General features: G+C 43.2%; 1 protein-coding gene across 1 annotated transcript in view; it reads left to right on the top strand.

Moving 5' to 3' along the window:
* Positions 1 to 27,175, top strand: part of LOC122806647 (paired amphipathic helix protein Sin3a-like) — a 1,669,103-nt gene that overhangs the window by 1,186,779 nt on the left and 455,149 nt on the right. The gene's annotated exons all lie outside the window — the stretch shown is intronic.

The following is a 27,175-nucleotide window of genomic DNA, read 5'->3' as shown; positions in this document are numbered from 1 at the left end:
AATCTGTCTCATTGTATGGCTGCACCTTAAACTTAAATGCATTGTAGTCTGGTCTCTTAGAAGTATTCTGCTCAGTTAGTGAAGCAGGTTGTATCACTTGGAGTACTGCTGTCACCCTACTAATTCTGAACAGAATGGCACATTTTATTTGTTAATACAAATTAGCTTTGCCTTAAAGAATGATGATTGTTTTATTTGAACACATTGCTACAGAATACATTTTTAGTTTTGAGCTCCTTTCTAAATTCTTGATCTTACTTCATTAAGTCTTCTGCAGTGGATAATGACATACGGAGTCATGCAGTTCATCACCCACTATTCAGCAAGCATACTTTTTAGCAATCCTTAGAAAGTCTCTTTAAATTTGTTGGTGTTCAGAAAGGAACGATGACTTAAAAGCTGTAATTTCCTACCCGAGTTCTGTTTGCACTTGTACTTTACATTTGCTTTTCAGCTAGTGCAGGAGCTTAGCCTGTCTAGTCATCCCTTTAAGTTTGTTTCTCATCCCTTCACCATCACCCTTTTCTTCACCTGTCCATTGACCACTTAAGTGTCTCTATGGATTCCCTCTCTACAACACTCATCCTGGTATGTCATTCTATAGGTCCACAGCCCTTTCTTTCACAGATAACAGGAAGTGCTCAGTCTCAGCACTCTACTTCCTGCACTCCTTTTTTTCTCTTCTGCTTCCTTCTGATGTTGTACACTAGTATCATGACCCCCCCCCAACTTCTGGCATCTATTGAAAAGAAAAGAGTTCCTGTACTACAAATCTTGGTTGTAGCCATTGCCCTCCAACCTTCATAGAAGTCTAGTGCCTTTTCCTCTATAGACTTCTTTTCAGCTGCAAAGTGATTCCCTTCTCCTTGCATACAAATTTTCAGCTTGACCATGGCATATCAGAATGGAAGCTTTACCTCTTTATATTTGGAACCTCCATCTCTGACGATAACACAAGCATTTTGTTTGCTATTTCAGCTCCTCTGTCACTCTGCTGCTTTTGGTCCTCACCAGTTAATAATGATCACCGTTGTATCCTTTTCCCGCTCTGCTGTTATCTGTTTCATTCCCCTTGTCTGATGCTTCACACCAGGATTGTTCTGGCTGATGTACAGTACTTTGCATTTGCAGTCATTGAATCTCAGCTGCCTCCTTTTAGTGCATTTGGTTAGTGTTTCCAGACCCTTGCTTAAACCCCTCTCCCTATCCACATTCTATCGTAAATTCCTAAATTTTAGTTCGTAACTTTGGGGATCGAGTGTTCAGGATTACACCCAGCAGTTCATGTTTTTCTTGAAAGAACTATACTGTTGGATCTGTGTATAGTATAACTTGTTCCAGATTGTTGGAATGGTTTGTAATACTGCTTCTTACTTTAGTTTTATTGAACTAAATACAAACATTGACATTTTTATGTTTTTATTTTAAAGAGTTGAGTAAATTTCTAGATTTGTGTGCCTATAGTGATTCTTAAGTCTTATAAGCCAAGTTGAATTTACCTCAGTAATATCTATAATGTGTTGTGAATAAATTTAGTCTCTGGCATATTTCCTTACAGCTTAAATCTTTAATCAAGGGAATACATTTTGTGAATTTTCATTGAATGGATTCTTGTTTTGTTAACTGACAATTTACATTAACTATAAGGAGTTGTTATAATCTAAAATTAGTCTTACATAAGTTTTGTATAATTGTAGTAGATTTCAGTCATGCTAATTGTTTCATTATCTTACTTTTAATATGATTTACATGTTTTTGAATGAAAAATATGATGTTAAAGTGATCACAAGTGTGATGATCCGAGGTAGAGCCAGCTGTGCCAGGGAGAGTAGGGCAGTGCATGTGTAACATATGCCAGCATAGCTAGCTGAAGGTTTGTAAAGGTTTATATGTAATTTGAATATCAAACTGATTTGTACAGATGCTTGTGTTAAAAATGTATCAACAGCGAGTCCCACTGGACAGAAAAGCAATATACATGCATGTCAGACTATATTGCTGTAACTGATGAAATTGGGGTCTATATCAGAAGCACAAAATGGCTTCTGAGCGAACAAGTAAAGAGCGACACATTCATCGAACAGCATTAAGTGGTTCGATGACTGTCACAGAGCAAGGAAGTAGTTGGCCAACTACACAGAGTTGCCCTTTCCTTCGCTTTAGTGCGATCTCGGAGTTGGTATATTTAGTTAGGGGGGGGGTGTGGGGACCGAAGCCCTCCACCTGATAATGGTTTTTAATTTTTTTTCCCCCGAACGGCCAGGTGAATTTTTACACTAGGAAAAAATTTGATTATGTGGCCATTCGCTATTTACAAGTTTCACACATTGTGTTGACTTTTATGTAGTCGCACATATGCTCTTTCATTGTTCTGATATAGACCCATGAAATTGTATATATTTTAACAGAGGATACTGGAAGGGAAGGGGTTAAGCTCAGCCCAGCTAACCTGAAGAAAATAGGCTGAAATTAAATTACTTTTTTATATGACAAGTATAAATGCTGCCATAGAATAGCTTGTTAGTTTCTGCAGGGAGATGGGAAGTGTTTTGTAGTTTCCAGATGCTGTAATAAACCTTAGCTAACGTTCTATGTCTGTATTGTGACATATCAGTGCCAGATCCTGAATGACTGTCTAATGAGGGGGTAACCACAAAGTCAGGTGACCTGATGTGGTGTCATTCTCTAGCCAGCACTGAATTTGTATTTGAATACTAGTGAGATTTGTGAGGTGTGCACTCTCTTTTTGGACCTGACAAAAGACACTCATCCACTTTTATCTTGCCTTGCTTTAGTAAGTAACTAGGGAACAGTAAATGTTAAGTTGTCCATCTCACCTTCGTTCTTGCTGTTTGGGTTTGGAACCGATCCTCGGCTCCGACTCGGCCATCTTCTATAGCTCAAGAGCTTTTTACTGGCTCGAGGCTACCCCTTATCCCAGAATGCCCAGCGTCAGCTACCCAGATCTCATTTGCCGCTTCAGCTGCAAGGTTGCTTCATTACTGGCTCAGGCTTAGTATTGTTTTGTATTACATATTTTTGCTGTTATTGTAAAATTTTAATTGTAAAAATGTTATTAACCTTGGTCTCTTAGTACTTATACCCTTTATCGCCTTATAGTGTGTTTGTGTGTGTGTGTGTGTATGTGTGTGTGTACTTTGTTGGCCGTCGCTCCTTTCCGCAGGCCTCTTTTCCCTTGAACTCGTAACTTAGAGAGTTCTCCTCCCCCTCTATTAGGTTAGCCGTTTAAGTTGTAATAATTATTATAACTTTTTTTCTTATTGTTATTGTGGTTCTTTAGTTTGTTGTTGTTAGGAAAATGTCTAAAGATACCAAGATATCTGGCTTCAAAAAGTGTGACTCGTGCTGTCAGAAAATGTTTGACAGATGGGCACGCTAGTTGTGTATATTGTTTGGGCGCTGTTCACCTGCAGGACTCCTGTTCTATATGTCACGCTTTTAGTCCCAGGCTCTTGCAGGAGCGCAAAAACAAATTAATCCTTCGTGGATTATTGAAGCCTCAAGATTCTCCGGCTAAAAATAGTCAGCTAGCAAAATCCCCTAAGTCTGTCAAGCCGTCAGCTCCACCTTCGGAACCGACTCCTTTACTTGACCAACCAAGTATGTCAGTGCCGGCTGGCACTGACAAGGCAACTCCTCCGTCAGCTCCATCTGCTATTTCGGAGCCATGAGAGACTGAGGTCTCCATCCTTGGAATCCATCCACTCGGCACCTCAGTCACCCTTATTACAGAGTGAACGTAGCCATCATTCTTTCCACTCCTCTCGATCCTCTAGCTTATCGGATCATGATGTGGAGAGAGTAGTAAGTAGGTTGCTTAAGTCACAGGCCCTGGCAAAATTACTGTCCAGCCCATCTCAGCAGGTATATCAGCTCCAACCGCCTCTATTTCCATTCCTCCTCCGACTACATTTAGCTCAGAGCCAGAGACCATGGATCTGCAGGTAGTAGAACTGTCGGTGCCAATCATCATCTCTCCTTCGGTTCTGACGTCGGCTCCTATTACCTCGATTGTACCTTCTATCGAGGGATCTGGACGCTGGGGCTCTCTCGTTGGTTCCAAGGGGGGGGTGACATTGGACCCTTGTCCGACCCCATTCTCCCCCTCGGAGCTTCGGCAGAGGTGAGCTCGGCTCCAACATCAGCCTCGGAGCCGTCACCCTCGACGCAGAGAAGGACTCCTGTCTCTTCGGAGCTGGAGCTTTCTCTGCCTAGAGGTCGGGACGCCTTCAAGGTCATGCGAAGTGTGCTGTCCCCCGAAACAGCTCTACTGCCAGCTCCATTGGCTCCACCCCAGGTGGTGTCTGTTCCAACCTCTACTCCTCCTCCAGACCCCAAGCGTAGGGAACCTATGCCCCAGGACACCCCATTGGGTGATCCCTCTTTTTCCGAAGGCCTCCCCTGATCACTTGGAAGAGCCTGTCCTGAAGAGCCTGTCCAGAAGAAGTGCAAGAGGAAGCACATAGACTCCCCTGAGTCTGTCACCTCAGATACAGACATGGATGAATCGGAAGGGTCCCCAAGGTCCCCCTCTGAAGATGTTTCCTTTTCGGACATCCTTGAAATACTTAGAGGGGGGACTGGACTTCCCTAGCCCCTACCAAGGATGAGTCTGTATACCTGGACGCATTCGGTTCCTGACCTTCCACCTCCTGGGTATCTCCTCATTTCGATCCACTCATGTATGTAGTGGCTTGAAAGGCTTGGTCAGCTCCAGATTCTGTGGAACCTACTCCGAGGAGACCAAACAAATTTATTATAGCCCCCCAGGACAAACAATTCCTCTCCAAAGGAGTGCCCGTTGATGCCATGGTGGTAGCAGCAGCCACCAAGAAAGAGTTAGCAGAAACCTCTTCATCTGTTCATCCTCCAAACAGAGTGTCTCAGACGATGGAAAGATATGGAAAGTGAATGTTTGCTTCAGCGACCTTTTCAATGAGGTCCTTGAACTATCAATGCCATTTTACACGTCTTCAAAGGGATCTCCTGAAAGAGCTTGGAGATACCCTTCAAGATCCTACAGCTGAGGGAGTACCAGCCAAATTAGCTTCTCAGCTTGCAACTCTTAATTCCATAGTCAACTCATCCATGAGGCTGATTTCCTATGCAGCCGATGGTGCGAGCAGAGCCGCAGGGACAGGTGTGGCTCTCAGGAGACATGTGTGGCTCTCAGGAGACATGCTTGGATGCGGCTGTGTCAGTTTGTGGAACCCTTTTGAGCATCCTTCACCAATACTCCCTTTGGCTCCTTTCTCTTTGGGCCTCAGGTGAAAGACACATTGACCAGGTGTGAGCAGGATGGCAAGACTCCTTCTGCCGTGAGAGTCCGTTTTGCCACCCCTTCCAGACTTTATCCCAAGGGTCAGAAGAGCGGAAAGATGTGGTTCCAAAAATCCCAGGGACCCTTGCCTGACACATGTGATTTTTTCCCCCAGGGGCAGAGGGGGAAACAACAATAACGGACGCCGCCCTTGTGGCAGAGTGGGACTGCAAAACCAGGGTGACAGAGAAACCTTCTCTACCAAGCCCTTCCAGTATCCCTGAAGGGTTGCCCGACTGCTCACCTCTGGAGGGGGAAGACTTTCGCTGTACCCAAAAGCCTGGCAAAATATAACAAAAGACAGATGGGTACTATCCATTATAGCCGGAGGTTACAAAATTCCCTTCTATAACTGCAGTGGTGGTGCTGCGGTAGCGTTGTCACCTCACAGTAAGACGTTGTCCTGTTTGATTCTCAGCTAAAAGCGTCTTCTGTGTGGAGACATGCGTGAATGGGAGTACCTTCGTTGAAGGTTGTGCGTCAGGGCTGCCAACTCGGCACGTAAAAAAATCTACTGCCAATCATTAGCAGACCGGAGTTCCGCTGTGGCGACCCCTAACCGGGAAAAGCCGAAAGACACAACAACAAAATTCCCTTCCATCAATCCCCCATAGAGTCAAAAAAAAAAAAGTCCATCCCAGATGTCCCACCCAATCTAAGGGATCAAGCAGTCACAGAAGTTTCAAGACTGCTAGAAAAAAAAGCCATTCAAGAAGTCCCCACAGACCAACTAGGATCTGGAACTTGCTCAAGATTCTTTTTAGTACCAAAAAAGACAGGGGACTGGAGACCAATCCTGGATCTCAGCAGATTGAACAAATCTGTACAAAAAGAAAAGTTCCGGATGATGACACTACAGTCCATTTTCCCTTTTCTGGGTCAGGACAATTGGATGTGCTCAATAGATCTTCAGGACGCATACTACCATATCAAGATGGACAGATACTCCAGGAGATTTCTTTGCTTCCAGGTAGGGGCCAGTCATTACCAGTTAAGAGTTCTGCCCTTTGGTCTCACCTCAGCCCCCAGGGTGTTCACCAAGTGTATGGCAGTAGTCACGGCTCACCTGAGGTGTGAAGGATTCCAGGTGTTTCCCTATCGAGACGACTGGCTCCTGACTGCTACCACTAGGCATCAACTCTTAGAGGCATGGGATTATACAATCACATCATGCACTCAACTAGGCATTACAGTAAATTTCGAAAAAACTGCCTTATTGCCCTGTCAGTCTGTCACATACATAGGAGCAGAATTAAACAAAAAATAAATGTTTGCAAGATTACCACAGGAAAGAGTTTCCACTATTCATCAGCAAGTGTTAATTCTAATGGAGAGCAAAAGGATTCAAGTCAGGTATGTCCTCCAAGCTCTAGGCTCCATGGCCATTATTCTTGTCCCATTAGCGAGTTTCCACATGAGAATCCTTCAGTGGCTTCTTTTCACGCAATGGTCTTTCCAGGAGCTACCCATGTCTCACATTATCCTGATCACAGAAACATGCAAAAGGCACCTTTCTTGGTGGATGGTCTCCCCACTAGTGATTCAGGGCAGACCTTTCATACAACCCCCCCCCCCCGGTAGCCAAGTGACCACGGACGCCTCCCTGATAGGGTGGGGGGGGCATTATCTAGGCAGGACAGTCCAAGGCACTTGGCAACCTCGTGAGTGCCATCTGCATATCAATGTCCTAGAAATGAGAGCGGTGCGCCTAGCGTTGCAAGCCCTTCAAGACTCTCTTCCTTCCGAGACCATTGCAATCCAAACGGACAACATGTCAGTGATGTGGTACATCAACAAACAGGGCGGGACCAGGTCTTACCCCTTGTGTCATGAAGCAACTCAGACTGTGGCAATGGGCAATTTCTTCCCAACCTTTTATGATAGCAATGCACACCCCTGGGAAATCCAATGTCATAGCGGACAGACTCGGCAGAGCTATCCTCATGCCTCACAAGAGGTCTCTGAATCAGGAAGTTGCGTATCTTATCTTGCGCAAATGGGGGCAGCCTTGCTGCGATCTATTTGCCACTCCTCTCAACAACAAATGCAGCAGCTACTTCTCCCCACTTCCTCTTCCAGGTCATATACCCAGAGATGGCTCTAGTCCATGATTGGCCTCAGGGACTCCTTTACCCTTTTCCGCTAATACCAAGACTCCTACAGAAAGCAAAATCGTTGGGTTGCAAAAGGATCCTCATTGCCCCATATTGGCCTTGACAGATATGGTTCCCATTCCTGCACCTCCACCTTCTGGATCAACCGTGGATTCTGGACCCAGTTCCAGATCTTCTGATTCATCAATCAGGTGGGTTGCTCCAATCCCTTCAAACTCTCCAGCTCACAGTTTGGTTACTCCACTTCCAACCTTATCCAAGCTTTCCAGTATCTCCTCAGCAGTCCGTGATATTATTGTTTCCTCACATAAGTTTACTATGAGGAAAACGTATGCTAGTAAAGGGAAACCGTTTTCTTACTGGGCAGAATCTAGAAATTTGGATCCTTTCTCAGCCCCATTCCATGAAATTCTTGAATTTCTAGCACAACTTTTTCAGTCTGGTGCGGCTTCCGCTACCATTAGAGTACAGCTAGGTGACATTTCTGATTTTCATATCGGTATGTTTAATTCTAGCATAATGTCTCATAAGCTCTGCAAGGCCTTTATGAGAGGAACATCTCTTCTTAGACCCCCAGTTAGAGATCCTCCTCTTCCTTGGGATCTCAATTTAGTTTTAGCTTCCTTAATTTTGCCTGCCTTTGAACCGGCAGCATCATGTTCCTTAAAATTTCTTTCTTGAAAGACACTTTTTCTGGTTGCTATCACTTCAGGTAGATGTGTCTCAGAACTTCAAGCATTATGTGTTGGTCTTCCTTACCTGGTGTTTCACAAGGACATAGTTTCTCTGAGGACCAGTCCATCCTTTATTCCTAATGTCTGCTCAGAGAACAATTTAAATCAATCCATAGATCTCCCAGTTTTCTTTCCCAATCACAGCAACAAGGCAGAATACAAGCTCCATCAACTGGATATGCACAGACAATTGCGTTTTTACCTCCATAGAACTAAGGAACTAAGAAAGTCAGACCAGTTATTTCTTTCTTATGCTTTCAACAAACAAGGCCTTCCATTTTCTAAGGTGACCTTATCCAGATGGTTATCTGATACTATTGCCTTTATTTATCAGTTACGAAATAAAGAGCTACCAGCTAAACCAAAAGGTCATTCTACAAGAGCATTAGCCACCTCTGTAGCCTTTCAGTCTAGGTTGCCCATAGACACAATCTGTGCAGCTGTCACTTGGGCAAGCCCTCATACTTTTATTTCTCATTACAAGGTGGATATGGTCTCCCGGAGCAGTGCTTCCTTTGGTTCTACTGTTCTGAAGAGTCTGTTCCAGTGAGCCACCCGGGATTTTAGGTGCTAGGGACGCTGTCCCAAACAGCAAGAACGAAGGTGAGATGGACAACTTAACATAAAGAAGTTATGTACCTACCATAACGTTTCATGTTAATTGTCTTCATCTCGCCTTCCTTCTTGCGTCCCTCCCTCCTTCCCCCTTCCTAGAGGATTGAGAGGAGTTCCTTTTGTTTTCACTGGCTGAGTATCTTTTATTACTTCACATGCCAGGTAATTTATGACTTTTTCCTTGTTTAGGTGTATTGGGCAACCAGTTTTTAGGTAGCTGGTTACTCTTCTTATGTTTAGTCTGCGTTGTCACAAACAAGATCTGGGTAGCTGACGCTGGGCATTCTGGGATAAGGGGTAGCCCTTGAGCCAGTAAACAGCTCTTGAGCTATAGAAGATGGCCGAGTCAGAGCCAAGGATCGGCTCCGAACCCAAACAGCAAGAAGGAAGGCGAGATGAAGACAACTAACATGGAACGTTATGGTAGGTACATAACTTCTTTTTCTTCAGTCATTTAGAAAAATATAGTTAGATTAGCTAACTGTATTTTGTGTGCATCTGTCTTGAGTCTTTCCATCTGTGTTGTTTTTTTTCATATTTCCTGTGATTGAAATTCTGGTGTTTATTGTAAATAGATATTTGTTATTTTCATGTTTTTTTTTATTTTTTATTATTAAGTACATGTAAACCTTTCATTGTGGCTGGTCTTTTAGAAAATATTTAACCTTTGAGAGTACTGGCATTTATTTAGTGGTGCTGTAGCTCCACATTCCTGATAGTCTTGCTGCTTGGTCAAACACTACCATTTGAGAAGTATTAACTTTACTAACTGTAATTGGGTACCCTGGTAAGAGGCTTAAAATAGCTGGCTTTGGGTGTTCTGGTGACAGTAAATCTACCTTATAGTCTGTGTGGAGGTGACAAAGGGGGTAAGCTGTGCCAGCCTTTCCCAGGCGTGTGTGTGTGTGAAAATCAAATCTCAAAGAGAGAGAGTGTGCGTGTGTGTGTGTGTGTGTGTGTGTGTGTGTGTGTCAGCCATTTTATACAGGGCACTGAAAGTGGTCAGTGGGGAGTTTTACTTGAGGCCTGGAGAGAAAGCCCAGCCCCAGGACTAGAGTGTGCATTCCCTGTGTGCTCTTAAGGGAAATTGTACTTGGTGCAGAGAGCTACATTTGAAAATACTGTGTGTGGTCTATTTTTTCAAAGTGAACATTCCCCACCGGTGTCAGTGGTGAGGAGTGAGGCTCTTGGATCATTGTCCCAAAGGAGGGACTTGACAACAAGATCTTTGTATTCTTGAATTTGGTTTAACACTGTACCATTAAGAATGGATTTTTTAATTATAGTGAAGGGATGTCATAAGCTAAAGGATAAGCTGTTTACTACTCTTAGGTACTTGCTAGGCTGTTGATCTTTGAGGATGTTAAGAAACAGCCTTATATTCCAATAGTAGTTTTTAGCTGTTGTATCTTGCATACGAATAACCCAAGATTGGTGAACAAGGATATGTTGGGACATTTATTTTGCTTCCCTTGTCCATTGAAGAGGATGCCCTTTCTGATGATTCTGATGTGGGTGGAGACAGGGTTATATCACCTGAGGGTTCTATAGCCCTTTCCTAGTTTCTTTATATATTAGTGAAATGTGACTAATTAAAAAAATACAAATAAATAGTTGTATTTCCCGACTGTATCCTGACTTCATAAAATGTCATAGATAAGTCTGTCAAGCATCATTCAGAGATTATTCACAAAATATTAAAAACTAAAACAGAAAAAAAAAACATGTATATGAATGTGATGGAATAGTATACTTCATTATTATTTAAAAATGAGCTATCCAGGAGCCCATAATATATCCACACAGTGTAATGCAAAGAAATATATAAACCCATTAATTAATAATGCCCATTCAGACTAGATGAAGTAAAGCACCAGTTGTAACTGTCCAATTTTTTTTGTTTTAAAATTTTTTGATGACATGAAAATATTAGTTACTGAACTGGAGACTACAGACAGGACATTAAGGATTATAAAGAGCAGATAGCCTTTACATGTATGTGAGGGGGCTAATAGTATGTTTTGCCTATAAAGCATCTGAGCAGAGAATGAAAATAAGAAAAAAATATAAAAGTAAAACTGCTCCATCATGAGTATCTGTACTTAAAAATACTGGATTTGATGTTATCCATTTAATTACGCATCATGAATCAATGTTTAGATCCATCCTCTGATGCAGTTCAGTCATTTCTCTCAGACATACGATCCGAGCCTCAAACTCCTCCCTATCCCATGATGCCTCATTTCTGTTCAAACCCTCTGATGTTGTTTACTGGCATTATGGACAGATGCAATTATGAACCTCTCTCCAGTTATGTAAAATGTTTCGTAGCATCTCTTTTTCTGTCTTAGGATTCTTCCTTCCTTCTCTAAATAGTTTAAAGTTAAATAGTTTAAATCTAAATACTACCCCCTCCTCCCATTAGGTTACTGTACCTTTTCACTGGTATTAGGTCTTTTCAAGCTATTTCGTTTTTCTCTTTTCCCCTTCTGTTTTTCTCTTTCTCCATATATATATATATATATATATATATATGTATAGAGCCCCCTACACACCTCTGTACATTAAATATACCAGCTCCGAGATGCACTACAGTGGAAAAAAAGTTAATTTCCTAACTCCACTGTCTCGCGATCACCGTACAGAATGTACATATTATGTCTAAATCACTTAACCGTATGGTTACAAACATGTACAGATTGGCAAAATAAACACTATATAAATAATATAAATTCCTATACTATATAAATAATAACTATATAAATAAAAACTGCAATGTCTTATAGTGATAACACAAGATTAACAGATTAAACTATAACATTTACATGTTTCACGATACACTACTCGATGTTATACATTTTCAATGTTATGAACTTCGATGTGAGTTTTCAGTGTTATGTTCTCAGTGTTTTGAAATTCAATGTTATGGGAATTGGATGTTTTTAAGGGGAACCCCATAGATATATACATATATATATATATATATATATATATATATATATATATATATATATATATATCATTACCCTGGAGAAATGGGTTTTAAATATAGTTTCCCAAGCATACAGATTCCACTTTCACTCCTTACCAACCCCAAACGATTGGCCAGATATACCCCCAAATCAGTGGGCAGAGGCTCAAAAGCAAATCCTCTCTCTCTTAAGCATCAGGGCTATTCAACCTGTTCCAGAAGAGGATAGGAGACCAGGTTTCTACTTGAGGCTTTTCCTGGTGCCCAGAAAAGACAACAACTGGCGTCCTATCCTGGACCTCTCTATCCTAAACACATTTTTGGTGATCCAAAATTCAAGATGCCTCTCTTCATCAGCTGCTTCCTATGCTAGGCAAGGATGCCTGGTTGGCAACACTGGATTTAAAGGAAGCCTACCTGCACATCCCAATAAAGGGAATCTTGCAGAAAATACCTACGCTTCAAAGCAGGCTATATACACTATCAGTTTTCTGCACTTCCCCTTTGGCTTATCTACTGCGCCCAGGGTATTCACAAAGTGCCTAGCTCCAGTCATTGCATTTTGCAGGCAAAGAAATATCCAAATATATCCATACCTGGACGATTGTCTAATTCAGGCAGAAAGCCAGGACATACTATTGAATCTTCTGGCGTTTGTACAGAAATTGCTAACTTCTCTGGGGTACACCATAAACAAAAATAAATCGCATCTTGTACCCTGCCAACAAATTGTATTCTTGGGAGCGAGTTTGAACACAACTTCCCAGATGGCTTTCCTCACGCCAGAGAAACAAGTTCATTTGACAACCTACTTCAAACTACTGGCCACAAAGACCCAGCTATTTGCAAGGAAAATGCTGCAAGCCCTGGGGTCCATGGCCCTCCTGCCTTCTCTGAATTCCATATGCAAGACTGCATATGAGGAAACTACAGTGGTATCTAAAATGCCTATGGTGTCAACATTCTCAGGATCTAGAAGCAATGATTCCTATCATACCTTGCCTACAGATAGAGTTCCTTTGGTGGGCAGAGGCCTGCCACCAAAACAAGGGACTGCCATTCACTCTAGCCCCTGCCTCCCAAACCCTAACAGACGCATCAGACTATGCACGGCGGGGGGCTCACTTGGCAGGGAAGTGCATTCAGCGCAAATGGAACCCAAGTCAAATGCACCTGCATATCAATCAAAGAGAAATGTTAGCTGTACAGAATGTTCTGAGAACCTTCAAGGACCACATTCTTCCAGGACAGTTAATGGTAAAGATGGACAACACCACTGTTATGTGGTACATAAACAAGCAGGGGGGAACCCACTCATACCCTCTCTGCAGACTAGCCATGGCTCTGTGGAACACAGCCTTGAGCTACCATGTGCACCTACAGGCTCAATTCCTGCCAGGAAAGCTAAATACACTGGCAGACGAACTAAGCAGAAATCTCATAGACCCACACGAGTGGAAACTGGAACCAAATATATTCAACATGTTGAGAAACAAATGGGGGAGCCCAGATATAGACCTGTTTGCCTCCCCCTAGAACTACCAATTGGAAAAATTCTGCACAGGGACTCCCCACAAACAAGCTTGGAAAGTGGATGCCCTGTCCCTCACCTGGAAAAAAATATCAGTTTGTGCCTTTCCCCCTATGCCTTTCCTCTCCAAGGTACGACTAAAGATCAAACAGGACACACCAAGGATGATACTGATTGCACCAGACTGGCCACACCAACACTGGTACCCCCTTTTGCGCAGTGTGTCGCTGCTGGCACCTGCCTCAGACGCATGCCCTGCTGTCCCAGCAGGAGGGCCAGATTATACACCCACAGCTTCAAACCCTGAACCTGGCAGCCTGGCTAATTACCTGATCTCTCCTTTACCATCCCTCAGTAAGCAAGTATTGGATGTCATTCTGGAGGCAAGGAGGCCTAGTACTAGAAAATCCTATGCTGAAAAATGGAAAATATTCTGTTCCTGGAACCAAACTCAGGGGATGGGCACAGCAGTGCCCAATTTACCTCAGATTCTTCAATACTTAACTGAGATGCTTCATAAGGGCCTGTCCTTTTCCTCCATCAAAAATTAATGCCTCAGCCTTTTCAGCTCATTACAACACAGAACCACCTCTCTTCTCTCATCCACTGCTAAAGCAATTCCTTAGAGGGGCCCAAAACTTAAGACCACCCAGGAGAGCCCCTACTCCGGCCTGGGACCTTAACTTTGTATTGGAAAAACTCACTCTACCTCCTTTTGAGCCAGCTGCAAATGCAGAGTTGAAATTCCTTTCTTGGAAAACAGCCTTCCTTTTAGCCATCACTTCAGCAAGAAGGGTGTCGGAATTACAGGCCCTCATGGCACTGGAGCCTTTCATCATTTTTCATGCGGACAGGGTGTCCCTCAGAACCAATCCCTCCTTCATGCCTAAAGTGGTATCCAGTGTGGATCTTAATCAGTTCATTCATTTGCCAACCTTCTTTTCTAATCCACAGAACAAAGGGGAACAAATACTGCACTCCTCAGATGAGCACAGACAACTTAGATTTTATTTGGACAGGACTAAACGTCTCAGGAAATCTGAACAGCTGCTGGTTTCATTTGCTGCAGGGGCAGAGGGGAAGGCCATTTCTAAATGGATAGGCCATTGCATTAATTTCTGCTATAAGCACCATGGAAAACCTACCCCACAGGGGATAAGACCACATTCAACCAGGGCTGCATCTACCTCTACAGCCTTTCTCAGAGGTGTCCCTACCAAGGACATCCTAGAAGCTGCTACCTGGAGTTCTGTACATATCTTCACCAAGCATTACCATTTGTCAATTTTCTCTAAATCCAGTGCTGGCTTTGCCACTGCAGTCTTGCAGGACCTTATAGCTGGTCTTAATGCTATCTAATTTCCTTCTCCCATACTTAGCTTTGGGAATCTACCCAAATGTGATGACTGCAACAGTGAAACACGAGGAACATAGTACATTTGTGTACACTTACCATAAATGTAGATGTTCGAGTGTATTCACTGTTGCAGTCCTAGTTACCCTCCCTCCAGCCCCCTGACTTCTATTGGGTATACCTCTATTCTTGCTTAATATGCTTAAAGCTTTTTGGTGTATTTGTTTTTTTGTTGGAGGTGTAACCTTGTATATGTAATTGCTCCCATTATGGGAGCACCTGACATCTGGGGCAAGAAAAACTGATGTAATGGCATTGGCTGCATGCTTTATACCCCTGACTACCTGACTTCATGGAAGATGAGACTGCAACCAACGCAGGCCCCAATACTTTGATAATCAGGCCGACTGAGGGCTACTGCAAGCAGATAACCCAGATGTGATGACTGCAACAGTGAATACACTCGAACATCTACATTTATGGTAAGTGTGCACAACTGTACTTTTCGCCACCTGAGAATTGCAGTGAACATGGCAAAATCCAAGATTGTCACAGTACAGGACATCAAATTCATCGGGACTCAGTTTGGTTACCAAATTGCAGCTCTTCCTTTACAGAGGATATCATCCCCCAGGCAGCAGATCCAATGCCTGCTAGACACTCCTTCTCCTCCAGATCCTCCAGATCACCTAGTTCTCATAGACTTGGGTTCAATGTCAGCCGCCATCCTTCTGGTGCCCTTAGCCAGATTCTTCATGCGAGTTCTCCAGTGGACTGTGGCAGCTCAGTGATCCATGGTGTCACCCATTATCAACCCCGGTCAAACCTACTCTGATTTGCAGGCATCACCTGCAGTGGTGGATGCTTACAGACAATCTTTATCTAGGCAGGCCATTTGTCCCACCCCTTCGGCCACAGTGACCACAGACACCTCCCTGTTTGGGGGGGGGGGGGCATTTTCAGGGAAGGATGGTCCAAGGCACATGGTCTCCTACAGAGACCAAATTGCACATAAACTTCCTGGAGATGAGGGAGGTTCTCCTTTTGTTGCAAGCCTTTCAGGCTTGCCATCCACTGGAGAAAATTGCAGTCTTGACAGATGGCGTGTTGGTGGTATGGTACATCAACAAGCGGGGGGAACCTGTTCTTACCCACTCTGCAGAGAGGCCATGAGTTCTGATGATGCGGTGTGGTCACCGTGAAAGCACTTACCACTCTTGGATACATCTATTAAAGTTCCTGGATTTTAGCCTGTTAGTTTGGTATTTTTTCATTTATTTTATTCTTATTTTTCTCCTACCAACCTTTATCCTGCTGTCATATATATTTTTTTGCTTTCCTCATGAGAGGTCCCTGAACTAGTCAGTAACGAACGAGATTTTCATTCATTGGAGCCAACCTTGCTGCGATCTATTTGTCTACCCCCCTAAACAACAAATGAAGCAGGTACCTTGCTCTGATCCCCCCTGCGGGGGAGTCACCCAGGGTCGCTCTAGTCCACGATTGGCCTCCGGGTCTCCTTTATGCTTATCCTCTGATTCACCTGATACCCAACTTTCTACAGAAAGCCAGCAGGTTGAAGACCAGTCTTATCCTCATTGCCCCTTATTGGCCTCGTCAGGTTTGGTTCCCTTTCCTGCGGTCTCACAGCAAATATTTTCCATGGATACTGGATCCCAGACAGGATCACATTTCACATCCATCAGAACAACAGATCCCCAATCTTTGATCCTTCAAACTAACTGCTTGGTTTTTCCACTTCCAGTAATCTTGCTAAAATCCAGGCTTCTTTCCCCTGTCCATGAAATTATCCTTGTCTCTTAAAAGCTCTCCACCAAGAAAATGTATTGTAGCAAATGGAAAAGGTTTTCCATCTGGGCTTCACAAAGGATTATCAACCCCTTTTCATCTTCGGGCGACCTTATGTTTTTGAGCTCGCTTTTCCACCAGGGAGCTAGTTTTTTTACAATAAAGGTGCTACTTGTGAATAGGTTCATAGGTTTATACTAGGCTATCTGCCCTAAGGCATTTATAAGCCTAGCCCAAAGTGTTGTGGCTTACGCCACCCCTTATATGAAAAAATACTGTGCCCATTAGTTTGTTGTGCCTCTGTCCAGCAGTGACACAGAGATGATTCCCGGGGTAAACCTACGATCTCCCATCCACAGGTCAAGATTTCTCTTGAACAGAGCCAGTGAGGTGCTCTGCATCACATGGACCGGGATTTTATTCCACAGCATAAGGAGTCTCTGAGTGATAAATCTATCCCTCCAGCACATCCTATTTATATCCGTGCTAAGGTTTAAGTCGCTTGTTCTAGTGGTTTTGGTGGATTTGGATTTTTTGAGGTGGAGCTTGTCCATTAATTCCGGGTTGGACGTGGCCTTGTATGTCAGGCACATGTCACCTCTGAGCAGATGGTATGCGACTGAATAGAGCTGGAGTTTCTTCAATCTGGCAGCATATGACAGATTTTGGAGTCCCTTTATCCTTTTGGTGAGGAACTTTTGAGGTCTCTCCAATTGCTGCAGATGTCGGGTGAGATGCATCCCGAATGGGGCATTGTACTCGATCATTGGTCTGATAAGTGAAGAGTACAGGGGAACAATGACCTCACTAGATCTGGATGTGAATCCCTTCATGATCAGGTGGGCAATGTAGAAGGTCTTTCTAACCACTTTAGCAACGTGAGTGTCAAAAGAAAGGCCACTGTCAACCTGGGTTCCCAGGTCCCTGATAACCTCTTCTGTGCTTAGTGGATTGCCACCTATATGGTAGCTTGGGGTTACCTTGTTTTTCCCGAAGGGTATGACTATACATTTTTTGGCGTTTAACTTCAGGCCATGGCTCTGGCACCAGCTATCTGTTTCCGTGAGTCCCTTCTGAAGGATATCCGTGTCCGATGCACTTTCCACTATGGCGCCCAGTTTGTAGTCGAAATATTACAAATTTCCATGTCAGGAAGGGAATTGGGTTTCCCTCTATCCTTTCCTCTTCCAAACTCTGTCGGGCATTCTTAAAAGGGTTTTTTCATCTAAGGAATTAAGGATCTTTCTCCTCCTCAGGATCTTACTTTGGTACTCAAAGGTCTCACCCAAAAACCTTTTGAGCCTGCTGATTCTTGTCAGCTGAAGGGTTTGTCATGGAAGACTGCCTTTCTTGTGGCAGTTATGTCAGCCAGAAGAGTTTCAGAATTCCAAGATCTGTCTTCTCAACCACTGTACATAACCTTTTTTAAGGGCAGAGTTTCTCTTAGGAAGAAAAACGAACCAGACCCTTCAGTATTTTTTCCCATTTACTCCAATAAAGGCGAATACATGTTGCATTTCTTGGATGTTAGCAGACAGTTCTGTTTCTACCTACATAGAACTAGACCTCATAGAAAATCAGAGTAGTTCATTGCCTTTTCACCATACAGGTTGGGCCAGGCTTTTTCTCTAAGATTACTTTACTAAATGGATTACAGAATGTATTTCCACAGTTTATTCTCAGCAAGGCAAGCAACTTCCCCATTCAGTTAGAGCCCACTCCACAAGATCAGTGTTGATTTCTTCAGCCTCCTCTTCTAGAACACCAGTTGATAAAATCTGTGCTGGAGTTACTTGGTCCACAGCCCATACGTTTGTTTCTCATTACAAGCAGAACATCACTTCCAGGAATAGAGCCTTCTTTGGTTCAGCAGTGTTCAGGCATATCCTTCCTTGAGGTCCTCCCAGGGTTTATGTAGCTGGGGACTCTGACCCATTCATGATACATAATGAAATGGACAGCATCAGATTAGAAGTTGTGTACTTACTATAACTTGGTATCTGTGTTGTCCAGTTTCATTATGCATCACATCCCACCCTTCTTCCCCATTCCTTGTACAGCTGAGAGTGATCTAAAGGATTACGGAACCTACTGGTTCCTAGTTTGGACTCCAGTAGGTTTTTTTTTCTCTTTGTCTCTATTACCATTGAGATAACCATCTTGAGGGGAAAGGGTAGCAAACTCAAACTGAGTGTTTGAAGAGGAGTGAGGCATCATGGGAGAGGGAGGAGTTTGAGACTGTGATCCTATGTCTAAAAGAAATGGCCGAATTTATTTATTTATTTATTTTTATTTAACATTTGTTGACCGGGTATGTCCGACTAGGTTCCACAGAGCCTGTTTTCAGCGGAGGCCCGGGGAGAAACGCTCCAGATGCATGTCTTTGGAATGTGGGAGGAAACCGGAGTACCCGGAGGAAGCCCACGCAAACACAGGGAGAACATGCAAACTCCACACAGAAGGCACCCCAGCCGAGAATCGAACCGGTGAACCTCTTGCTGTGAGGCGACAACGTTAACTGCTGCACCACTGTGCCGCCCATTGGATCCGAGGACTGATCTGAAGACCCATTTGTGATGCATAATGAAATTGGACAACACAGATACCAAGTTATGGTAAGTACATAACTTCTATTCCACTTCAGGGTTTTCATTTATTAGTGGCAATGAGTATGACTCTACTAACATGTCACCATTAAATAAACGTTCAAATTTGCTTTTAGCTACCTGCTGTGTCCCTTTGGATCCAGTTACAAGAGAGGAGGAATGAAACTTATATAAAATAAAAAATATGTTAAAATGTTTCAAGAGATGCTGAAGTTAAAAAAAAAAAAAAAAAAAAGTTGTAAGTTAATGGGTTAAGTGTTTTCTAATGAGGTTTATTTATTGCCTAATAAAGTTTATCTTTTGCTCCTTCCTTTTATGTTTCTTATTTTCAAATAATTTGTGATTTGAAATCAGTTACTGGACAACTTAAAGTATTATTTTCCTGCCCACCTTATTGTTTGATTAATGAATGTCCTGAGTTCAAATACAAAAAAAAAAAAAAATACATGTATGCATGAATATTGTTGAGTTCCCTTATCATCTAACTATTAAGGCTTTAAGCAGTTAGTTATGAAGGATTTGAATAATGCTCCATAACTGTTCATAGGGAGGTACTAGGTTATCTGCCTGAGGGCATTTTATAAGCCTTGCCAGAGTGTGTCAGCTTTCGCTGCCCCATTGATTAATTAACTGATCCTCTGTCAAGCAGAGCCAATGAAGTGATCCCAGGGGTGTATTTTCTGTTACCCATCCACTCGTCGAGTTTTCTCTTGAAGAGTGTTAGTGAGGGGCTCTGCCTAATGTAGTTTGGAATTTTGTTCCAAAGCATGGGGAGTCTCTGCGACAGGAATCTATCCCTCCAGCACGTTCTATTTATTGTTGTGGTGAGGTTTAGCTCACTAGAGCACGTGGCTGGAAGTGACTTGGATTTTTTTAGGTGGAGCATGTCCATCAATTCTGAGTTGGGTATGGCTTTGCAAGTCAGGCAGTGATCACCTCTGAGTAAGTGATATGCCACTGAGTACAGCCGGAGTTTTTTCCGTCGGGCTGCATAGGACATACATTTGAGGCCAGTAATCCTCTTGGTGAGGTATTTTTGTGGTCTTTCCAGCTGTTGGAAATGTCTTCTGAGGTACATCCCAAATGGGGCATTGTACTCTATGATGGGTCTGATGAGTGACGAGTAGAGGCACATTATAACCTCTCTATTTCTAGATGCGAACCCTTTAGTAATTATATGGGCCACACAGAAGGATTTCCTAACTACTTTGGCAATATGATTGTCAAAGGAGAGATTACTATCTACCTGGGTTCCCAGATCTCTTATTATCTCTTCTGTATTAAGGGGGCTGCCACCTATGTGGTAATTCGTGGGAATTTTGTTTTTCCCAAACGGGATGACTATGCATTTTTTGACAATTAGCTTGAGGCCATGACTTTGACACCAGGTGTCCATCTCAGTAAGGCCCTTTTGGAGGATGTCCGTGTCAGCCAGAGAGTCAGTTATGGCTCCAAGTTTGCAGTCATCGGCGAACTTGGTTAGCCATAGTCCTCCTGTGTTTGCTTGTACTTCTGAGAAGTATATGCCGAACAGTAGGCGTCCCAGGACCGAGCCTTGCGGGACAGCACTTGTGACTGGTTTAGAGTCAGACATGGAGCCCGCTATTCTTACCGTGCGAGTTCTGTCTGTAAGCCAGTTAGCAACCCATCTCGTGACGTAGGGGTTTATGTTCAGGCTGGTGAGTTTTTCTGTAATACCAGAGTGGGGAATGGTGTTGAAAGCTTTGGCGAGGTCAAGGGTAGGCTGCGTGAACCACCTTTCCCTCGTCTGTGGCCTTAGTGACTGTCTCGAAGAAGTCAGCCAGGTTTAGTAGGCATTATCTGTCCTTAACAAAGCAGAACTGGGGTCGAGTCATGTGTTTAGAAGTTCCCAATGTCTTTGTTAATGTGTTCCATGATGATGCGCTCCATAGCCTTGCAGACCAGGCTACTCAGGCTTATGGGGCGATAGTTACCAGGGTCAGTTGTGGCCCCTCTTTTGTGGAGAGGAATAACGGTTGCTGTGCACCATTCTATGGGCATGTAGCCTGTGGAGAGGCTGAGGTTGAACAGCGTGTTTAGGTGGGGGGTTAGTTCATTCTGTAGTTCGTGTAAGATGCAGCCTGGGACACCATCTTGTCCCATTGACGCTGTGTTTTTGGCTTTTGAAAGGGCTGTTTTCACCTGTGCGTCTGTGATTTCCGGGACACTACACTTTTCCGGTACTGTTGTGGGCCCTTTTGGGGGTGAGAGGGGGTGAAGTTTGCACTGAATCTATCTGCCAGGATGTTGGCAATATCAGCAGGTTCAGTATATTTTGTGCTATTTTGCACTTGTTCAGTGCATATCTGCGAGTTGCCACTTAGATTCTTAACATAGCTAAAGAAGGCTTTGTGGTTATCTTTGACTCATTGGCTATTTTTCTTTCGAAGTTAGCCTTGGATGATTTTATGAAGGACCTTAATTTCTTACTGATACTGACCAGGGATGTCTTTCCTTCTTGGGATTTGCTTTTTTCTGAACTAGTTTCCTCCTTCTATTGTATAGCCTGTTTATGGCAGGGGTCCACCAAACTGGTTTCCTTCTCTTAGAGGAGTGAGTCTTGGTTTTGCTAGGGATGGCACGATCCATGCATCCTTGTAGGTGCTCATAGAGTGCATTTGTAAAGGTTTCTGCATCTTGGGCAGCATTATCCTTTAGCGTGAGGGCTATGAAACTTACCACCTCTGTCTTAAGTAAGGTGAAGTTTGCATTAGAAACGTTTTTTACTGTGGTTTCCTTAGTTGGGGGGGGTGGGGGTGGGGTGTGGACATCCAGAGTGATTAGTTTATGGTCTGATCTAACCAGTGACGGATTGACCTCCGGTGTGAAACGCCTGTCGCCCATGTTGGTGATGACCAGGTCCAATATGTATTCACCTCTGGTAGGGGAGTTTACCAGCTGATCCAGGGCATTTGAGTTGATGAATTCCAGGAAGTGCTGGGCCTGGGAGTTTGTACTCCAGTAGTTTTCCCAGTTAATGGTATGGTAATTGAAATTGCCCAATATCAGGGTGTTCGGTAGGAACTTCATGTTTTCCAGTGTCTCCAGAAAGGTGGAGTGGTAGTCATGGGTCATGGAGAGTGATCTGTAGCAGGCCACTATTTTCATTGCAGATTTTCCCGATGTTAGTTGCACATGGATGATCTCAGAGGTATCATGCTGCGCCACAAATCTGGAGGTGTAGGTATCCTTGATGAATATGGATACACCCCCTCCTTTTGTGTTTTGGTCCATGTTCTGTGGCAGAAACGTGTGGTATGAGTTGTAGCCCGGTAGTGCTGGGGTGCTCTCTGGAGCCTTGAACCAGGTTTCAGTTACTGCACAGATATCAACATTCTCCATACTGAGAAGTGCTTAGAGTGCGTGCATTTATGATTGAAACTCCTGGCGTTGAGTAGCATAACCCTCAGGTTTTTGTTAATTGTGCTGTCTACGGAGGTGGGTTTGACTTTTGAGCCTTGCCTAAAAAGGCACTATGGTGGCAGCAAGAGCCTTGGCCTGTATTTGAAAGCCTAGGGGTGATGGGTGCAAGCCGTCTCTTGCGAAGCAACGCGGCTTGTTAAGCATGTCGTCCCAGGCTGACAGACCTTGTATCCCCTTTGAATGACACCAGAACCTTAACCAATTGTTGAAATTGATCATTTTTTCTTTATACTGAGGTATCATTCTTGATGAGGGCAGGATGCTACTCAGGGTCATACCAGCCTGGACTACATGATCAGGGAGCTCTTCCATGTCTCTTTTCATGTAGTCCAGGGAGGTACGTCTCAGGTTGTTCACACCAACATGAACAATGACAGAGCCATATTTGTACTTATTCTGGAGTGACCTGAGTGCTTGTATTATGTGGCGGATTCTGGCTCCCGACAGGCAACTAACAGTAACCTTCTGCTTGCCCAGCCTAGTGAGTGGGACGTCAGTGTGCCTGACTGTAGAGTCACCTTTTACTAGTGTGTTAGGTATGTTATTTCGCCTTAAGGGCTGTGATTGTGCGGCACACTGATTTTGTGTTTTATGTGTTGTCTGGTTTGTGACGGGAGGTGCAGGTTGTTTGGGTGTCTGCTTTGGAGGTCTCTGATGCTTTTACAGGCTTTTATTTAGAGCCTCCGAGTATGATTTTTGTGTATTTATGTATATTTTTTGCCAGTGCTGTTTTAGTAGGTCTGTGTGTGGCTGGAGGTGTGGTGCAAGTGTTAACCTTCTCCTCTTGACTGTCTGTTCCAGTCTTGGGTGAAGACAGCTTAGCCTCCATTTTGGCTGTATAATTGCATCTCTCGCATATGTTAGTGTTTTGTCGTAGGAGGAGAGTGTTGTCTCTGTGCTTGAGGCAGTTGTAACATTGCCTCAGGATACCCAGATTCACCAGCTGGACTGGAGATTACACCTGAAATTGCCCTTTGGTCATGCCTGAATAGTAGGGTGAGCTGCTTAGTCGGTTGGTGAGGGGTGAATAAAGAGCCTTGCCCTGCTTGGGCAATTAAGTGTCTGGGTATATTAGTACTTGCTATTAGGTCTCAGCAAGTGCTGGGCTGTAGGATGCTTTTTGAGTGCTTAGTTGAGAGTTAGACTAGTTTCAAGGGAAAAACTGAAGAGGAGACTTAGTGGAGCCAGGAATAATTTAACCTTGGCTAACCGGCGCTGCCCAGCGAGCAAAACCATGCAAACGTGGTTTTTATAGTAGGGAAATGAAAGAGATAGAAATTAGCCCAAAATGGCCAATAAACTAATAACTTTTTCGGCTGGAACCACTCCTCCAGGGACAGATAGGCTGCTTCAAAGCTCCCCTCTCTCATAGGTGAACAGAGAAACTTCCTTCTATGCAAGTAAGGTATGGGCGACTCAGAAATTAGTATCACAGCCATGAATTCAGCACTAGAATAAAACTGGACTATACTAGCTTAGAAAGGTGGGAAAGAATTAATATATATATTTTTTAAGGATAAGGCAAAAACAGTAAAAAATACACTTAAAACAGCTTTAAACGACTACAAACAATCAGAAAAGGCTGTCACACTTTAGTGTGTAGCCTACAAACAGTTAAATTATTTAAACAAATTATTTAAACAAAAATGACTTTTTAAAAGTGCAGGCAGTCAAATTAGTACAATATGTGAAAATAACAAGCTTTTAAATCACAATAAACGCTGGAAAGTCTGCGTTTAGGTGGAAAACAGTTAAGTACAGCAAGAAAGTACAGAAAACTGATACTTAATCACTCCATAGTCTCTCTTCTAAGCTAGAAGGCTTGTGTCAGTTTAAGGCTTTCTTGTGCTACCCAGTAGGTTAGTTACAGGAAAGATGGGAAACAAGCGCAGATGTGGTCCTTCAAATCAGAAAGTTGAAAGAGACGGACAAACTGTCCAAATGGTCAATAAACTACAATTTGTGGCCCAAGAACCACTCCTCTCATGGTAGACAGGCTACCTAGTGCTTACCACTCCCACTGATAAGCTAGAAGGCTTTCCTCCAACACAGAAAGGCTTGCGAGGCTCAGAAGCTTACCAACAGTCCTGGATACAGCAACTTTGTATCTGGACTAGGCTAGTTACAGCAAAGGTGGGAAACAAGTGCAAGTGCGGCTTTTAAACCAGAACATTGAAAGAGATGGGAAAAAACTGCCCAAATGGCCAATAGCTACAATTTCTGGGCCAGGGACCACTCTTCTTGTGGTAGATAGGCTACCTGATGCTTTCCACTCCTACTGATAAGCTAGAAGGCTTCCCTCCAACATGGAAAGGCTTGGGGGGCTCAGAAGCTTACAAAGAGTCCTGGATGCAGCAAATCTGTACCTGGACTAGTCTAGTAACAGGAAAGGCAGGAAACGAGCGCAAACACAGGCTTTTAAATCAGAAGGTTGAAAGAGATGGAAAAGCTTCCCAAATGGCCAATAAACTATAATTTCTGGGCCAGAAACCACACCACGTGTGGTAGATAGGTTACCTGGTGCTTACCACTCTCACTGATAAGCTAGAAGGCTTCTTTCCAACACAGAAGGGCTTGGGGGGCTCAGAAGCTTACCAACAGTCCTGGATACAGCAAATCTGTACCTGTACCTGGACTACACTAGTTACAGGAAAGACGGGGACCAAACGCAAAACGGGCTTTTAAACCAGAAAGTAGAAAGAGATGGGAAAACTGCCCAAACAGCCAATGAACTACAATTTCTGGGCCAAAACCCACTCTTCCCGTGGTAGAATAGGCTACCTAGTGCTTACCACTCCCACTGATGAGCTAGAAGGCTTCCCTCCAACACAGAAAGGCTTGGGGGTCTCCGAAGCTTACCAACAGTCCTGGGTACAGCAAGTCTGTATCTGGACCAAGACTAGTTATAGGAAAGGCAGGAAACAATTTTGGACATTACCAGAAAGAAGATTTATGGAAACTATTAAAACCAGAGGTTATAGTGTGGTAAAATTGTCTGATAAACATGTGGCACTGGTGGTATGTTAAAATGAGGATTATGATTATTTGGTGAAGAGACAACTATCTGTTAAGAAATTGTATCATATCTTTCATAAATTGATTGTAGGCCCTACTCCCTCTTTTCAAACACAAATTAACTCAGTGTTGGCTAAAGCAAAAGTAAGGGATATAAACGTAAAATTCCCCAAAGCAGGCAGAAGACAGCTCGATATGCAGCTAAATCCAAAAACTTGATGAACCAGCAAGTAATCGTGCCAAAAAACTTTATTGCAGAGAAAGAAAGTTAGCCCTTTCACGGTAATACCATACCGCTTCTTCAGACAAACATGAATGGGGACAGAATAACTTATATGCAAAATTACATCATCTCAAACAGCTTAACAGCCAATAGAACAAACATTCATGCAGCCACATTCTCAGCTTAAAGGCATATAAAGTAGATAATATTTACTAGCATAAAATCTGATAAAAAGTAATAAAAACATTAGCACAAATAAATAAAACATGAAAGATATTCATAAATATGTAAACAAACAATAAACACCTTACAGCCGTTTATTCCTTAATACAGGCTTAATGGGGGCATGATCATTTAACCCCATAGCTAGGTGTGCCCCCAACCTCAAGATCCACTCTAACTCAACCACCTCAGTACGAGTCAGTATATCACCACCTCGCAGACCTGGGCTGATCACACATAATACCTAGAAGACAAAGTTGTGTTCAGGGCCAGTAGACAAAACATGTTTCGCTAAGCACTAAAATCATATTGCTTCTTCATGCAATACACATGGTCTCTAATTCTTTCTTTTAAGCTCCTGCTCATCTTACCAATGTAGAATTTATAGCAGCACTGACAATGTGCTAAATCAACCACATTCCTGGTGGAGCAATCAGCAGATGCCCTCAACTTCCACAAGTAGCCCATGACAGGGTGCCTAAAAAACCTAGACTCATCTATAAACTGACAAAAATTGCATTTATGACATTTAGATGCACCCATCAAAACTTGGAATCCAGACATAACATGTCTAGGAAAACATAACTGTTGCCTTAAATTACTATGGTTCTTGTATACAAATCTAGGGCCATCTGCTAATATATCGGAACATCTGCTGTCAGTCTGTAAAATATGCCAGTTTCTGGTAACTATATCTTTCACTATATTTACACCATGGGAAAATTTCAAAACAATGGGAGGACAACAATACCTATGAGGTGATCTGATTGATTGCCTATACAGAGCAGAAAAATACGGACACGCTCTACTCTCACGCTCATTGGTTATTCTTGCACAAGCTTGATCAACTTCATCTTGGGTGTAACGCCTGATGGCAAACTCTTTCTTCAAATCTGACAAACTTCCTTCAATCAGAAGTAGTATATGACAACCTCAAGACCCAAAAGGCTTGACCTCTGACAATGTTCCCAAATATATGTTGTGGATGCATACTCCGCCTATGGAGATATGACGGTCTATAACAGTCCTTCCTATGCATCCTGGTCAGCATTTTGCCATTCTCCAGCCGGATGTTCACATCCAAGAAATCAACAGTGACTTGGGAACAAGTGAGGGTAAATTTCAAAAAAATACTACTATTATTTAAAGAATGAAAAAAACAAGTCAAGCTCTTGCTTGTTGCCTTTCCAACCAGT

This window comes from Protopterus annectens, chromosome 7.part0, assembly GCF_019279795.1.
Source record: "Protopterus annectens isolate FY-2018-M chromosome 7.part0, PAN1.0, whole genome shotgun sequence".
NCBI classification, from domain to species: Eukaryota; Metazoa; Chordata; order Ceratodontiformes; family Protopteridae; genus Protopterus; species Protopterus annectens.
The sequence above is the reverse complement of the archived record's forward strand: the minus strand, read 5'-3'. Positions and strand labels throughout refer to the sequence as shown.